This window comes from Rhinolophus ferrumequinum, chromosome 13, assembly GCF_004115265.2.
Source record: "Rhinolophus ferrumequinum isolate MPI-CBG mRhiFer1 chromosome 13, mRhiFer1_v1.p, whole genome shotgun sequence".
Taxonomy (NCBI): domain Eukaryota; kingdom Metazoa; phylum Chordata; class Mammalia; order Chiroptera; family Rhinolophidae; genus Rhinolophus; species Rhinolophus ferrumequinum.
Genome location: NC_046296.1, coordinates 61,958,986 through 61,975,463, shown reverse-complemented (window position 1 = coordinate 61,975,463; position 16,478 = coordinate 61,958,986).

Here is a 16,478-nt window from a genome sequence, read left to right as displayed (position 1 = left end):
GGTCCACTGAGTGTGGGAGCAATGGTGTCTGGCGAGTTTTGGTTTTCCTTTTCTACATCGGGATTCTCTTGAAATGCTCAAATGTTTGCTGCCTAATGGTAGCAAGTAGCTGTGTTAGCATGGCCTGGGTGTTAAAGGGAGGGCTCTGGGTGTGGACAGAACGACGTTAGTGGGTGTGGGAATTCGGGAGGACCCCGTCCTGTGGGAAATTGTTCCCTAATGGCAGGAGGGGGCAAGGAAACTCCCTGGAGCAATCGACTAAACTAAAGCTCAGGAAGGTGACAATCAGGCTCAGAGGCAATGAGGTTTAGCAGGTACTTCCAAGAATTCTTAGACATTTTAGGAGAAAACTGGCTAACCTGCAGTCACAGTGGCTGGAAGCTTGAGGTATTTTGTTTGGCTCTTAAAGGCTAGCAATTTGATGACATTGGATTATACCCATATCATTAAATACCGTTCACTTAAAATACTGGTGTTAGTTCTATTGCTTATAATAACGAACTCTAGCCTATGCTTCTGTCCATAAATTGTTATTCATTTTCCCACTGTTGGCTCGCAACCCAGCACCAAGAGAATAATTTCCTATGAAATAGCACAGGTGCAGTTGGGCCTACCTAAGCCATCTTTTGTGGGTCTGTGGTTTATTATTTCCCAGTCAAGTGCAGCAGGTGGCGCTGATGTCACACCGAATACAAACAGAGCTCAGCACTTAATGCTGGTATATTTTTATACCACTTGGGGTCACTTAAGGATTACCTGACTTCCTTTTTTTCTGCAAAGCAAATCACCGATTCAAAGGAATTATTTCCCATTACAACTGTCAGAGTCTGTGGTCTTTTTATCTGGCTTCTGAAGGCCAAGAAATGTGCACTAGGATTTTTTTCCCCGTGAGTTGGCCCCACACAGTTTGTGCTCCAGTGGTTTCTGCTGCTACAGCCCTCCCGGGAGCACTACTGCACCCGCGTTCTCCTGGGCCCAGCGTTTGGGAGTTCTCTGTACAAAGAGCTTCCACACCTGTCAAAATGGGCCTTTATGCTTAATTGCCACTCCTGTTAGCATCTGCAGAACGTGGAATGCTTTTTCCCAGTCATTTCCTTTGATTCTGCCTGTGTCTGAAAGCCCAGAGCTTAGTGAAGTGAGGTTAACGTGCACTCACCTCCCCCACTCATCCTCTCGCGGCAGGAATTATGCCCTCTGAGAGGATGGTGCAGACTTGTGCACCGATCCCCAGCTGCTTTTGCCTGCCTGTAGGTGAGTCTGGGTGAGGGTGAGAGCAGGATACGTGGGCTTAGACACGCCAGACAGTGGGCCTGGTCACCTCCGAACGTAGCTTGTGGCTGCTGATTTGGAAAGCCAAAATGATCAGACACCCCAAGTGCCAGTCTCCCTACTGACCGAGTGACTTCATGGAGTTGTAAATGGAGAGGTACTTGGATCTGACTGAAAAAGTGACCAGATTATGACCTGTCCTTTGCTGTCTCCTTTTCTCCAAAGAATGCCATCTTGGGGGTGGAAGCAGGAGGAGACTTGAGTCACTCACTATTGAAGAGCAGCCTCTTCTGCTACAATGTACAGCTATGACAGGGACTCGTTTGCTTCCACCATTTTCAGTTGATGATGAATTCATGTCAGTCCCCATTCAAGAACCTGCAGTGGGTCTTTACCACCTTGACCGAGTCCAGACTAACACGGGCACTTAAGGCGCTCTAATTCTGGTCCCAGCCCTCCTGTTATTTCTGTTATTGCTCAGCTCATACTGAACCCGGTCTCTTCACTCCCCTCCATGTGTGACAACAACAACTATTGTCAATTGACCCTTCACTATGTACCAGGTGGTGTTTTAACTGCTTATTTATCTTCATCAATCCTCATAATAACCCCAGAAGATAGGTTCTATTTGTGTTTCCATTTTACAGATGAGAACACTGAGTCCCCGAGATATTAGTGAATTTGCGTACGATGCCCTGGCTAGTAAGCAGTGGAGCCAGAATTTGGATGCAAGTGCTTATCCACTATACACATGCTGTGGGTTCTTGCTGCAAGAAGAACTTCCCGCCTTCCCTTTGCCTGTCAGGATTCCACCCATCCTTAGGGACCTGAGTCACTTCTACCTCCTCCGCGGGGCAAGAGAAAACCACGTTTTTGAATACCAGCCATAAGCCAGGTAGTTGGATTCAGCCTCATGTAAGAACCAATATCCCCTATATTTGCAGATCGGAAGCCAAGGCCTGGAGAGGTTAAATCCAAGTCCATCAGGTTAAGTCTGTCGGGTTCCAGAGCTTAATTTTTAAAACTATTCCCCTCCCATACCCCTCTGTTTTCAGGTAGATCAAAAGTTCTTCCAGTGAAGGGTTTCTGGGCTACAATTCCTCTCTCTCCCTACAGTATACATAGCGGGCGAACACCAAACATTATTGATTAGCTTATTTCTCATGCTATGGGGAAAGTCTACCAACTTACCTGGTGGCAACAACAATTATGTGGAGACTGAGACCCAACACAGAAAGGTACCCAGTGACTTTTCCCCGAGCAGGATCACTATTCTGTGGTCTCATCCAGGACGACATGGAAGACCAGCCCCGCTTTCAATGGGAAAATAATGGCTTTTAGCTTCTTCAAGAAAATCTTGACCAAAATATGAGCATAATTTTGAACATATGGGGCTCGAAGCTCCAATTTCCTATGGCTGAGATTTCAGTGTTATGATGGGCCTACAGTATTTGCACAGAAATCTGTGAATTCATCATGGCTATTTCTGCAGCATTGGAGTTGGCATGCTTCCAGAACAAGAACTTTCCGCCTTTGCAGTTATTTGAGGCTGGATGACTCACTTTGTGTAACATCCTCTTGTTTTCCTCATTTTCCTCCCATGGGCCCCCTCCTACCTGAGAGGATTGACAAGGGCAGGGAGGGTTATGAAACTTGAGCTGCTGTTGACGACTTCTTTTCAGTTTTGTTAACATTGTTGGGAAAGTCATCTAAGTCTCCTCTTTTCCCCACCAGGCAGGTCACTTCCCTGTTCTGTGCTCTCCAAACCTTTCGGACCCTCCTTTGTTACAGCATTTATATTCATACATTTTATTTACCTGCTTACATGTCAGTGTCTTCCGCGGTAGGATAGGTCCTTTTACAGCAGGTCTGATTTCATTATTCTAAGTACCTGGGGCAGGGTCTCAGCTTCTTTCCAACTCCAACATGCATTGAGTTGGAAGGAAGCAAGGAAGGAAGGAAAGAAAAAATGGTAGGAGGATGGAGGGATGGATAGATGGATGAACACAAGAAACTTCCATGAAGGAATTCGAGACATCAGCCAGCAAAATAAGGATGACAAGTTAGCATTCGTTGACTACTTAGTTTTTATTTTTTGCACAGGAGATCTGCATATCCTGAATATAAGGCCACAGAAATAGACTCTGCTTTCTCTTTAAGAAGGGCTTATATTTTTCAGACTGAAGCTGTGCCAGCTTAACCCAGAACCACCTGGTTACTTTAGGAAGAAATCTTCACCACTACCGTCCTGTATTCTGTAAAGTCGTTCAGAGACACAGTGTGGCAGGCTGTCCCGCCGTACGTTGTGTTTGTTATCTGTACGTCTCTGCAAGACAGGAATAATTATTTTCCTCTGAGGCAATAGGGGTTCAAAGAGGTGAGGCAAGAATTCAACAATAATAGTTAGAAACTTGATTACCCCACTTGTAACCATGGGTAGAACAGATAGAAGCTGAACAAGGGAGTAGAAGACTTGAACAACCCGTAAACTGGCTAGACCTAACAGGCTTCTAGAACATTCCACCCACCAACAGCAGAGCATGAGTGACTGTCTTAAAAAGGAAGAGGGGTTCTCAATAACCTACCCTTCCACTTTCAAGCACTGGGGGAAGAAAAGTAAACGAAACCCAAAGCAAGCAGAAGAAAGAAAAAAGATTAGAGTAGACATTAGTGAAATTGAAAATAGAAAAACAATAGAGAACATCAACAGAACCAAAAGTTGGTGTTTTTTTGAAAAGACGAGCAAAGTGACAAACCTTAGCTACAAAGAGGTGAGGTAATTTTCCCAGTGTGACTCCAGTAGTAAATGGCAGAGCCAGGATTGCGGCCTGTCCGATGCCAAAGCTGGCGTTGGGGGCCTGTGTCCCACCTAGACTGTGAGTATCTCCATGACCAGAGCTGCCCGCCAGTGTCTGTGCATTCCCAGGCCTCTGCTCTGTGCCTGGCACACGCAGGGGCCCAGGAAATGTTTGCTGAACTGAAATGGAAAGCAAACGTCCTCCCCACCCTCATCCAACCATCTGTGTGAGATGATAAATTATGCTTCCAATGCAGATCGGGCTGAATTGCACTATTTCTGATGAGAAACGCTGAAAACAGCAAACTGCTTGTCCTTAAAAATAAACCCTTCAGCTTCAAGGATTTGGCCCAGAAATGAACCGTGTCACAGCTCAAGTCCCAAGACCGAGTTTATTACCCTGGAGTTAGGGGTGATGGGCTTTCTAACTGGAGTGAGAAACTCGATCACCTTGATCTGGCCCCTGGGTAGGCGGTGTGTGCTTGGCAGCCCCTCTTCCCATCGTGGTTACCGCTCCGTGAGGGCTGGCCCAGCTCAGACGGAGCAGCTGATCTCAGAGAGCCAAAGATGCTGAAGCCTGTCCCCAGACTGATAGATTAGAAGCGAGGGTTCCGTGACGGCACCCCCCTGAGCCAGCCCAGGCTCCATGCGGAGTCTAGCTTTCTGACATTTTATAAGGGGTGAAATGTAAAGAATGTTGACTTCAATTAACCTGAGTTCACGTTGCTATGTCCCGAAAGGCTGGGGGGAGCAGGTGATCTTAGATAGATTATATGCTACAATGCTACCGCATGTTCAGGCTCTAGTGACAAGGCCACCTGTCATGGGGGCTCGGGGGGGACACAGTGCCTTCACTAATGGCACATCTTCTCGGCCAGACAACCGCTATGTGAGGAAGCAGGGTGCAGGCTGCTTGCCCATTTTTCAGAAGGACTAGATGAGACCCCTAGAAGTTGCCGAAGGACTCAGAGTGTGTAGGAAAATGAATCCGGCGTCTGGACTCCAGGTCCGGGGGTTTCCGGCTCGTCCCTGGCCCTTATCTGAGGAGGCTGCCTGAGGCACTGTCTGAGCTTCCCAGGCAGGGCATGTGTGTGGTGCGGGGCCCGAGGGCGGGCTGGGCACAGTCATGTGTGTGATTCCCTGGCTTAGAGGCAACAGCCCTCCTTTTTTCTCTTTTCTTAATTTAAAGGTGACTCTTCTGGAAGCCCCAAATGTGGAATTGACCCTAAATTGAAAAGAAGATCTTTTTAGGGCAAGAGCTTTGTTCTTGTGAATTTTCTGCCTCACCAACCATGGGGAATGTGAGCTGGGGGAAAAGTCTGTTAAAGAAGCTGCTCATTCATTTCAAGGGGCTGAGGAGCTATTTTGAAGGAGAAAAGTCTCCTCATTCTCTCGGCCTTTTGATCCACTCAGGCTCCGTGGCAGGAGGACGTGGAGGAATTACTCCATCACCAGAGCCCTCCCACCTGCTGTTAAAGAGGGTTGGGGGACCAGAATTAAACATAAGGAAACATAAGCTATCATTCTGACTTTAAAGTTAACAACCTCTAATTCCCATACCATAAAATCAGTAAAATAATAACGCCTGCCTTTTTTTTCAGAGAAAGTGATAAATTGGTACTTGCATTTTGACTGACTGTAAAAGGTCTCTTTCCTTTCCTGTACCTGTGTCTCCTCCTGTTATGCCACCAGAATATCTGGCATGCATGCGCTATTCAAAATGTTGGACATAGATTCAAAATTTTCATTTTATAATTAAAATACAAGAAATACCTATTATCAAGGAAGGGGATGTTGAAAATCTCTGGAGCTGGATGGTGGGATGGTGGCACAACACCGAATCTACTTAATGTCACTGAATTGTGCGCTTAAAAATGTTTAAAATAGTTAAAGAAAAAAGTTCTAAGAATGAAATGAAAGTTTAAAAAAACCAAAAATTTAAAACGTTAACATTTGTGGTGAAAATGTTTTTAAAATCGCCAGTGGTGATGGTTGCACATATCTGAATGTACTAAAACACCTTTGAACTGTGTACTTCAACTGGGTGAACTGTATGGTATGTGAATTATATCTCAATAAAGCTATAATTTTAAGAAAACTGTGTGCCAGGCACTGTGCCAGGTGCTGGAAACATGGTAGAAACCGAACCCGGTTTAGAAAGAAGAGAGGCAATTAAATAAGTAACAACCAGGCCTTCCACACAAAATGACAATTTGTCCTTTTCAGAGGAGTCTGAAAAATAAAGAAGGTATTCAGGCCAGAGGAGGTGGGACAGCACATCTTAAGCTCAGGGGTGTGAGGGGACATTTGAGGAGATGAGGAAGGTTCTGGTGGCAGTTTGGTAGGTGGAGAAGGGACAGAGGCTGACAGAGAGGGCCCGGGTCCTGGAGGGCCTTATTATTAGAGTCTCAGATGTGCTCATCTGTGTGTCAAGTCCTGCTTTACACCCATTGTCCCGGCCTTTCTACTAACAGTGCCCCTTTCACTCTCCACAGTGTCGAGTTATAAGCAATAGTAATTCTTTTGGATGCCGTCCTAAGGGCACTGGGGAGCCATTGAAGGTTTCAGGATGGGCGGTTATCTGCCTTGTGTTTTACCATGGAGATGCTCAAGACCAGAGGGAGGACGCGCTGGGGAGTCCTGGGGAAACTGGATGGCTGCTGCTGCCACACAGAGATGGGTCACATCAGGGGACCCACTTGGAGTCTGTTTGGACATGCTGAGTTTGAGGTGCCTGCTGGACTTCCACGTCGAGCCGAGCAGTCAGCGGTTGGATGAGCAGACCTGGAACTCAGGAAGGCAATGGGGTGAACTCTGGTGGGTGGGCAGGGGGCAAAGCACTCTCGCAGGGGCTGAGACGGCTTCAGCACCCGACCCACTTCTCCCCGGGTCTGCGCCATGAGGTCTGGCTGCAACCCCGGCATTCCCTCCTCATCTGGGACGCCGCCTGGACTGACCGGCCCTCGGCTTTTTCCTACATGCTTTCCATAACATCCATCCTAACATCTCCGCAAAGACCAGCTGGAAGTCCCCGCCCTCCAGGAACCGTCCCTGGCCTGTCCGTGTGGAGCTGACTTCTTGTGCGCCGATCCTCCTTGCTTGCGTTGCCTTTGTGTCATGTACTACCTGTCATCTTGCAATCACAGAGTAAAACTCCCTGAAGACTTAGGTGTATCTTATTTCCCTATGTATGTCTCACAGTGCCACAATTTGGTTCAGTAGTATTCACTTATCTATTATGTGCCAAGGACCGCAGTCAACTCGTATTATGTTCAGTCATTTACTCATTATCTGAAGAACTTTGGTTGCATTGCATGGTGACACAGAAAGAAACGAGCTTTCAACAGTGTGGGGATGGACAAGCAAACACCAACTACAACCCCGGATCATAAATGCTAAGACATCACGTGGCACTCTGCAGCCATGTTGGAGAGATTTACCCAGGCCTGGGAACTGGGGAAGACATCAGAAAGGGACCTCATGCTGTAGTCTTGAGGGACCAGTGGTTGTAGCTCAGAGATGGAGAGTTTTCCGTTTTATCTTCCAAACGACATGGTAAGGTGGAGTCCACCTGGGCATGTCCATCTATGCCTGAACGTTTTAGGTGAAGCCGCATCACCCACAGCCCCTGCGGAGAGAAGCGGTGCCAGGTTGTCCTATGTCCGGTGGGCACGCATGGGACCTAAGGTGGGCAGTGTTCTGCCGGGGCAGGGTCTGCCTCATGCAGAGGTTGGTTAGCTTGGCCCAGCGTGCTGGATTCTTCTGGGATTGCAGTTTTCTTTGGGGCTAGGTCAAGGCGGTTCCTCTAACCTGACAATACCCACTGGGTGGCAAATGCACCACCAGGAGCAATGGGGACCCATCCCAGGCTCTCGTACGGAGGACACTCAAGAAGGACAGGCCCTGCTGCCATCAGGAGCTGGATGATGCCTCAGGGAAGGTGGCTGCGTGTCCTTGTGGGACGAGAATGACTTTTACGCCATCAAGACTCATAGCCTGGTGGTCTTGCTCAGGGAAGTGGCTGAAATGGGCTTTAGAACCTAGAGGAATACAAAGCTAGTCTGACCAGTGCCTCAGTTTCCCCACCTACAAATTGAACGAAATCATCTGAACAGTCTATCCTACGTCCTAGGGCATTCTTTGTGTGTGTCTGTGTGTGTGTGTGTGTGTGTGTGTGTGTGTGTGTGTGTGTGTGATTTTGGTCAGTTCAAGACCTGTGGCTCAGACTCCTCCCTGCTCCTCCTGGGGGTCAGACACGCCTTCCCAACCAGACACCAAGCCCCCTCCACTCAGAGCACTCCTCAAGGACAGACCCCAGGGCAGGCCTAGAGTAATTCCGACAGAGCCTTGGTCCCAGCCTGCTCTGGGGTGATCTTCCCACTAACTGTGCCGCCTGGCACATGGCAGGTGCTACGTAGGTAAAGGTTTTAGGGCAGCATCAAACACACTGGAAAAGGAATTTTATTAGAGACTAGCTGAGGAGGAATGAGGGTGGTGACAGGATGGCAGAGGGGCCCTCTCTGGAATCCCGGGCTTCACTTCCTACTGCTGTGGGAATGGCAGCTCCCCAGGCAGCTCCTCGGTGGTGTGGGCTCCTGCCCCATCCCCCAGCTGATCCAAGTGCCATGGTGTCTGTGGCCAGCACAGAGGGCTCTGCCAAGCCTGCCCCGTGCAAGGCTCCAGCTGCCCTAGGGGCCACCACAGGATGCTTTGCTGGACCAGAAACAGGATACTGGGACCGGGGAGCCCTGAGACGAGACCAGGGCCAGGAAATGCTTCTTCCTGCTGCAGGGACAGTTCTGTGACCTGGAAAGGTGTGGGCTGGAATGCTCATGTTTCCACGGTGACATCACCTCTGGTGTGCACCCGAGGCTCAGCACCTTGGACTTAACGAACATGCACAGTCCATACTTTCGAAAGGGAGACTTGGTTTTTCTACAAGCCCGTGTTTTCCTGCATCCAGACAGGCACATCTTGAAGTGTAACCTGTGGGTTTCCTCATTGGGAGAATTCATACCGTCACAGCATCTCATGTCATAGTGCAGAAGAGAGAGGGATTGAAGCCTGCACCCCATGCAGGCACACTCTCTCCAGCATTCCAAGTGGCATTTGCTCATCTCTGTTGCATGCTTCCTGGAATGGGAGTCTCACTCCATGCAAGGCCAGGATTTCATTACTGGACCGATTCTACCTCTGTTCAAATGAGGAGTCCTATAATTCCCTCCAGTGCTCTTCACTCCCTCACCCCCAGACCAGAGAAGTCTCTCCTACCTCCTGAAGTCCTTCAGAAATCCAGCCCACTGAGCTTTTCTTTTCTGGACCAAAGAGCCAACACCCTAAACTTAAAGTCCCAACATGACTTTAAGACCTTCCTCCTCATTCCAGTCACTTTGCTCTGAATATGCTCAAAGTGATAAGAGATGAAACAACATGATTGACACAATGCTCTAAGTAGGGCCTGGCTGGTGTAGAATGAAGCAGGGTCCTCACCTCCTCCAAAGTGGACATTTGACCTCTATTAACATAGCCTTAGGTGGCCTGAAGTGTTGGCAGCTGTCAAGACTTAGGAGTAGCTCAGCTGACTTTGCACCCCATTGAACCTCCACCCTGTGGTGTCCCCATCCTGTAGGCCCTGATTTGATCGTTTATGGTGGTTTCATGGCATCTGCTTTGCCACTGCTCTTATGCCTTCACTTTTTCCCCCCTTTCTTAAAAAGACTACCTTGCCAGCCAGCTCTCCAGCTCTCCTCTGTGAAGTTCTTCTGCTCCTGTATGTCACTTACTTATGCATTAAAAAAGGGCTGATTGTTGGGAACAATCCCTGAGTGACACAGGTGCTCCCCCATGTAAGACCTTGCCCACCTTCTTGCCACCGTGGCTCGGCTCACAGGGTTCAGGTGCACAGCAGGCCTGAGGCAGAGTTCCAACCACAAGTCAGTTCTCCAGTCCCAGCTTGGGCTGCTTCTGTCTCAGTAGGGGTGGGGTGGAGCTCACGAGCTTGTCACCTCAAAAAAAGCCCCCTGAATCTCCCTGTCATTTAATTAATGCAACCTAGGAGCTCAGGCTCATGTTAAAGGCTTGGACTGTTGTCAAAGGGCCAGTTTTTCCGACTAAAACAGTAACAGAAATTACAGAGGCTACAAAAATGCCCAGACTCTCACAACTGTAAAGTATGGGCCAGTGAGGACTGCACTGTCTGACTTGAAGTGAACACTCTTTCGGCAATTGCTGCTCTGCTTCCCTGAGAATGATACGGAAGAATGTCCTTGTCCTCCCAGCTCTGCCCCTCGGGCTCCCCACGGCCCTGCCAGGCCACTAGCCAGGGCTGGTAACGGGAGCCCTATGGGGTGGGGGCAGGACGGCTGCACTCAGGCCCTCATCCCTCGGGGCGAGATCAAACGGCCCAGCGGTGAGAGCCAGGAACAGTAAATCACCCCTGAAAGAGGAGTTCCAAGTGGCCGGTGAACTCAGAGAGTCCCACAGATAGCCAACCCCCAGCTGTCCGTCCTGCTGGCGTGTGGTGTGTACCTCGCTCACCAGGGGAACCCAGACTCCGGGAGCTCACAGGACTCTCGGCTGAGGCTTCTTCTGCACAAGCCTTGGACGGGGGGCCCTGCGTCACCGATACGCACACACGGCCTATGAAAGGCTGTAGAGTACCTGAACCCAGGTTCCCAACCTGCGGCCACTTTCTGGCTGTGCCATGTCAGACAGGTTCGATAACAAGCCTTGAGCAGCTTGTCCATGTGTAGGAGAGGGACGGAAACAACTACCCTGGGTGCTTGGAGGGACATGAAGCTGGGATCGTTTGCCCGAAACCCTGAGGGGGGTGGACACTTCCACGAGCTAGTGGTTCCCCGCGCCAGCCCTCTGCAAGAGGTTTCACAACCATCACCTCATGTGAACTTCACAACCCTCAGCAAAATGGGCGTGATCGACTCTGCTCCTTGAGGAATTACAGGGGTTCCAGGATTAAGCCAGGATCGCTTGGCTGGAAGTGTCAGTTTCAGGACTTCAACCTGGCTCTCCCCGACCCCCAATTCTCTTCTCTTCCAGCTGCATGGGTTACATTGGCTCTGAGAAATTTATGCCTAAAAGTACTAATAAACGAAAAAATAATAATAAAATTACTAATAAACTTCTGAACAGCCCTGTTTCCCCCCGCCCCCAAAGTAATAGCACAGGCAGTGATGCCTCATGCTTTGAATTCCCTCATTGTTCTGAGAGACTGGCGACCCAGCAGTTCTGCAAACACGTTGTGCAGAAGTGAAGAGTGTCCACGAAAGGGGTTTGTCAGTGCCACCCACAGCCAACAAACATCGGTGCCTGTTCTTCGTCCCTCAGAAAAGCATGGGTGATGTCAGAGGACCTTCTTCTGGCCTTTTGGTGACACACTGTGGCTGCAACTTTAGCAGTCAGCAGTCACAGCATTGTCTGGGCTCCCGCCTCACAGTGACTGCACAAATAAACCCCCTCCATGGCCTTCACACCTCCTGTCCCCACTCTGGCTGTTCTGAATTCTGTGGGAACCATAGCTGTGGCTCCTGCCCCAGGGAGGCAGGGGGTCCCCAGCAGACCCCTTCTCACCCCCAGGGGCCTGCTTCTCATCTCCCAGCGCCACAGGCAGTAACCCTTCGTCCTGTGAAAGCCGAGGAGGGAAGAATGTCACATGAAAGGTGCCTGAGGAGGCCTGGCCAGTGTCAGGCCACCAAATGGCAGGTGCCAGGTGGTTAGCATTAATGGACTACGCGGGTGGGGGTTGACTCCGGAGGTGTGCTGGGGAGGGAGCGGTGCTGACGCTCTCTGCCCCTTGGTCACTAAGGAAGGCCTGTGGAGTTCCTCTCCTTCCCTCGTCTCTGAGTAGGCCGTCCCCATCTGCCCCTGCTGCTGCGCTGGTGTGTAAGTGACATCATCTCTCATGTGCTAAGTCCTAGGGACTCCCAGCTTCCAGGCGTGTGGCCTCCCCTCTGGCCCTGTGCTCTTCCTAAGACCCAGTCTGAGCTTGTCACGGTCTCTCGTGTGAGCCCTGTGTGGCTGCCCGTGGCGTCCGGGAGCCTTGGCCGGGCACCAAGGGCTCGGCCTGTTCAGCCCGGCCCCTCCCCTCTCTCCAGCACGTGACACCCTCCAACCTCACGTTGGGGACTCCCAGCGCCTGGCTCTTCTAGCACTTATATCACATGATTGGGTGTAAGGAAAGTCTTGCAGCTTGGCCTGGTCAGACAATGGCTCCTCCCTAGCACGAGGTGTGTGGCTCCCCCGCTCCTTGGGCAGCCACTTCCTGAATCAGGCAGAGGCACAGGAATAAGGTGTGAGTGAGAAGCTCTGAGACCTGGAGGGATGGGTAGAGGTGCCTGGCGTCGGTCATGATCATTAGAATATACCTGAGGCTCCCCTTGTCCCCCCTTGAATGAAAGGAATGTTTCAGTTGGTTCCTGAGTATTTATTTTCTCTTCTTTGAGACATTTTTGACATTTTCCCAAATATGAAGTAAAAAACAAAGAAAACGTAGCCTCCCCTCTACTCCCCAGGGCTGTCTCTGCCCTCTCCTCAAGATGATGCGTCTCTCACTCAGCTGTGCCCCTATTCCTACAGAGTAGGAGCCAGCTTCTACAGCCTGAGGTCAATGCCCTCCGTGACCCAGGCTCCCTTTGTTTCCCCACTCATGTCCCTCTGACTGGCACCATGCCCCACCTGCCCCACGCTCTGGCCACCTTGGACCATTTGCTGTTCCCAATTCACACTTCTCTTTCTCTCTGGCCCGAGGCAGGCGGACAATGATTCCACCTGGCAGGGTCTAGAAAGGCTTCAAGGAGATGCGCTGGGGGATCCTTGAAGGTGAAACAGCAGCAGTCACGCCCAAAACAAGAAACTTGGCAAAGAGTGGAGGGAGGAGGGCGGGGCCAGGTCACTGGAGACCAAGGGTGTTGTGGTTCTCAGGCCGTGGGAGCCACAGAACGGTTTTAGGCAAGAATGAGGGAGAGACACCTTCAACTTCACACTGTAGAAACATCCTGCTGACGCCTCCAGAGAGAATGAATTTAGAGAGGGAATCGCAGACTGGACAGAAAGGTTGCAAGGGTCTGGGTGTGAGGGGACAAAGGACGATTCAAGACACATTTTGAAGGTAGCCTCAGCTGGACTTAATGAGGTGGATACAGGTAGGGAGAGGGCCTAGGACGGCTCCCGGTCCTTGTTGGGGCCACTGGGGTCAGGAGGGAGAGTTATAGGTGGAGAGCTGAGTCATTCACTACGTTAACTTCTCCAAACTGCATGAAAATACATGTTCTCAGGGCCTGCCGCAGAGCCGTGTCGTCAGAATATCTGGGGAGGAGGGCTTGGAAGTCTGCGTTTCAAAATGCATCTCAGACAAGTCTCAGGATCAGAGGAGTTTGGAAAGTAGTTCTCACAGAGGGCTGGCAGCTGCTGGGTTTGCACTGAGACCTCTCCTTGCACTAGGAGTCCCCTGGGGCCAGCAAGCTGCCCCTTCTGCATCTTCATTTCCCCAGAACCTTGCTCAGCCTGCACGTGGCCCACGGGCAGTGTTAGTTGAATGAATAAGCTGATCTCCAAACCAAGATGGGATACTTCTTCTTGTAAACTGCAGTGACTATCAGTTCTGTCTTTGATGGCTTAGGTGGGTTGGCCAGTCTTATTGTGCAATTTGACCAAGTTTTAATCAAACCTTCTCACTGCATCCCAACATCTGCCTATTAGCTTTGAAGATTTCATTCCAGCATGGTGTCCCATGTGCTCCAGGTTTTCAGATGTGAACCACTAGGGGGCTTCTACCTTTTGGGTAAGTTGAACAATAGTGAAAAATAATTGTACTCTTTTTTTTTCTTTCTTTCTTTCTTTTCTTTTCTTTTTTTTTTTTTTTTTAAGAGAGGAAATGTTACCAATGGTAAGGTCTTCAAAAGGCCACTTCGCAAGCTCAAAATTTACTTGAAAGCACAGTCTTTTGCTGGAGGCCAGGCTTGGTATGTTTCTGATTACACCAGTGACCTTCACCCTGAAAACCCTTTGTAGATGGGCCTTTTTTCTAGACAACCTACTGATGAGCAAATGATCTAACAGATTTCACACCACATAAATTTAAGCCTAATAAATGGCTTCAAATTCAGAGCTCCTAATTCTGGGTTCAGAGAGGTAGTCCCTTTACAAAAGTAATCATGTAGACAATTAATAAACCCACACACAGCCCTGGGAAAGAGTACATTCTGTCCCTGTCCTCCAGTCCCCTGTCCCAAAGCAAGTTCCAAATGGTTAGCTTCGGGAAATGCAGAGTTATGCTGGACTTCTAGTTGGTGCAGAAGACGTGTTCATAGAAAGGTCCACTTGGTTGCAAATGTCTTCTGCCCTGACCGATACTGTAGTTACTGGCCACTTGTGGCTATTTAAATTTATATTCATAAAAATGAAAAATTATGTTCTTTAGTTGTACTGCCCACATTTCAAGTGCTCAGTAGCCATATGTGGCTAGTAGCTATTAAATTATAGCGCAGGATAGAATATTTCTATCATCGCAGAAAGTTCTATTGGACAGTTGTTGATCTATTATGTAGGCAAAGCCTCTTGGGGTTTAGATTGCTTCTGTTTTGTCTCAGTTATCAGTAATTGTTCCTCCCCTGGGACTGTTTTATTACATTAGTCTAGGTAAGCAAAATGAAGTGAAGTTCATACTGGGGAAAAATATAGACCAAAAGAAGTCCTATTGTTAATGATAAAAAAGTTTGTTTTAAATCTGCTCACGAGCTTGTTTTTGTTTGTTTGTTTTTCCAACTTTTTGTTATTTTGGGTCGCATATTTTGCAGCTTTAGGGATGAACAATTCTCAGTTATTCAGGACTAAAAATAAAATTTGCTTTCTCATCTCAGTAAGATAATTCCTCTGTCTGATTTAATCAAATAACTGTTCTGACTGGTTGTCCTTAATCTGCTAAGGACACGTCAGAGACTATTAGGGGCAGTAAAGGCCTTGGGGATGCCTGAGGTCCAGGACTTCCTGGCAAGAGCAGGAGTATGAGGGCTAATCCAAAGCCACATGGCTAGCTTGGGGCAGAGCCAGTCCACCTGACTCCTCCTCCCGGGTCATTCTCCTTAGTAAACAATACACAAGGAGTCCCTTGTGCCTTGGTTTAATTAGCTATAAAATGGGGAAAGACTTGCCCTTGTGTGACAGAGGTGCTAATTCAATGTCAAGCCAAAGGAGATGTCCTGGGAGACATGGCCCTAGATCTAAATTGTTATAGGTCATTGTGGGGACAGAGTCCCAGAGAGCAGTTTCCAGGCTCTCGGCTTCAAGCGGAAAGGTGCTGGCTCGGGTAGTAGATGGCCATCAGCTGTGACTAGTTGGCCGTCAGCTGTTACTGGTTAGCCATGAGCCACTGATATAACTGCCCTGCCTAGGCAAGTTGGTTGGTTGGCAGAGAAGCGGACGGTGGGTTGCGGGTCGTGTGGCTCCTGCTTCCTGTGTCTCCAACCCAGCCTCCAGCGAGACTATAGTGGTGTGACTCCCCTATCTATGGCTTCATTGGTGTTCCTTTTTGATCTCACCATGTCCTGCGTTCTGGTGCAGGGAGCGGGACCAGAGTCCCTGCGTGACAGTCATCCCCAAAGGTGGTCTTTTCAGGTTCTGCAGTGGGAGATGGGCATTGTCTCATAAGACAAGGGATTTTCCAAACATGAGGAGTTGGGGTTAAGATGGGGGAAAACCTAAAAAGAATGACAAATGTCCACTAACCTTCATTCACAGATGTGAGACCCACTCATACAATTCCATTCCAGACAGCGCTCGTAAACTCCCGACCTCTACATCCTGCTTCCTGCTTAACATCTTTTGGGGGGATTTTAAAGGCACCTCAAACTTAACATGTTCAAAAACTAAACTGTTGATCACCCCTCTCTAATCTGATCCTCCGTGGTATTCAACAGTGAATAGCACCATCATTCTCCGGGTTAAATAAGCCAGAAGTTTTGGCATCACCTCCCACCCCTCTCCCTGTGTCTTTCCACAGCCAATCCATCACCAAGCTCTGTTGATTTTTATTCCTAATCCTCTCCTCAGTCTATTCACTTCTCTCTATATCCTTGGTCCCAGCTACTGTCGTTGCCCTGCCAGCCTATTGCTATAGATACTATTGGAACCTCTGGGGACAGAGTCCCAGAGAGCAGTTTCCAGGCTCTCAGCCTCATGTGGAAAGGTGCTGGCTCGGGTAGTAGATGGCCGTCAGCTGTGACTAGTTGGCCGTCAGCTGTAACCAGTTGGCCGTCAGCTGTAACCAGTTAGCCGTTAGCCACTGATATAACTGTTGTGGCTAAGCTAGCAAGGGCAGATTGTAACTAGCAAGTGTGGTTGGCAGAGAAGCAGACGGCGGATTGCGGCTAGCAAGTGGCGTCAGCAAGCGTGGATGGAG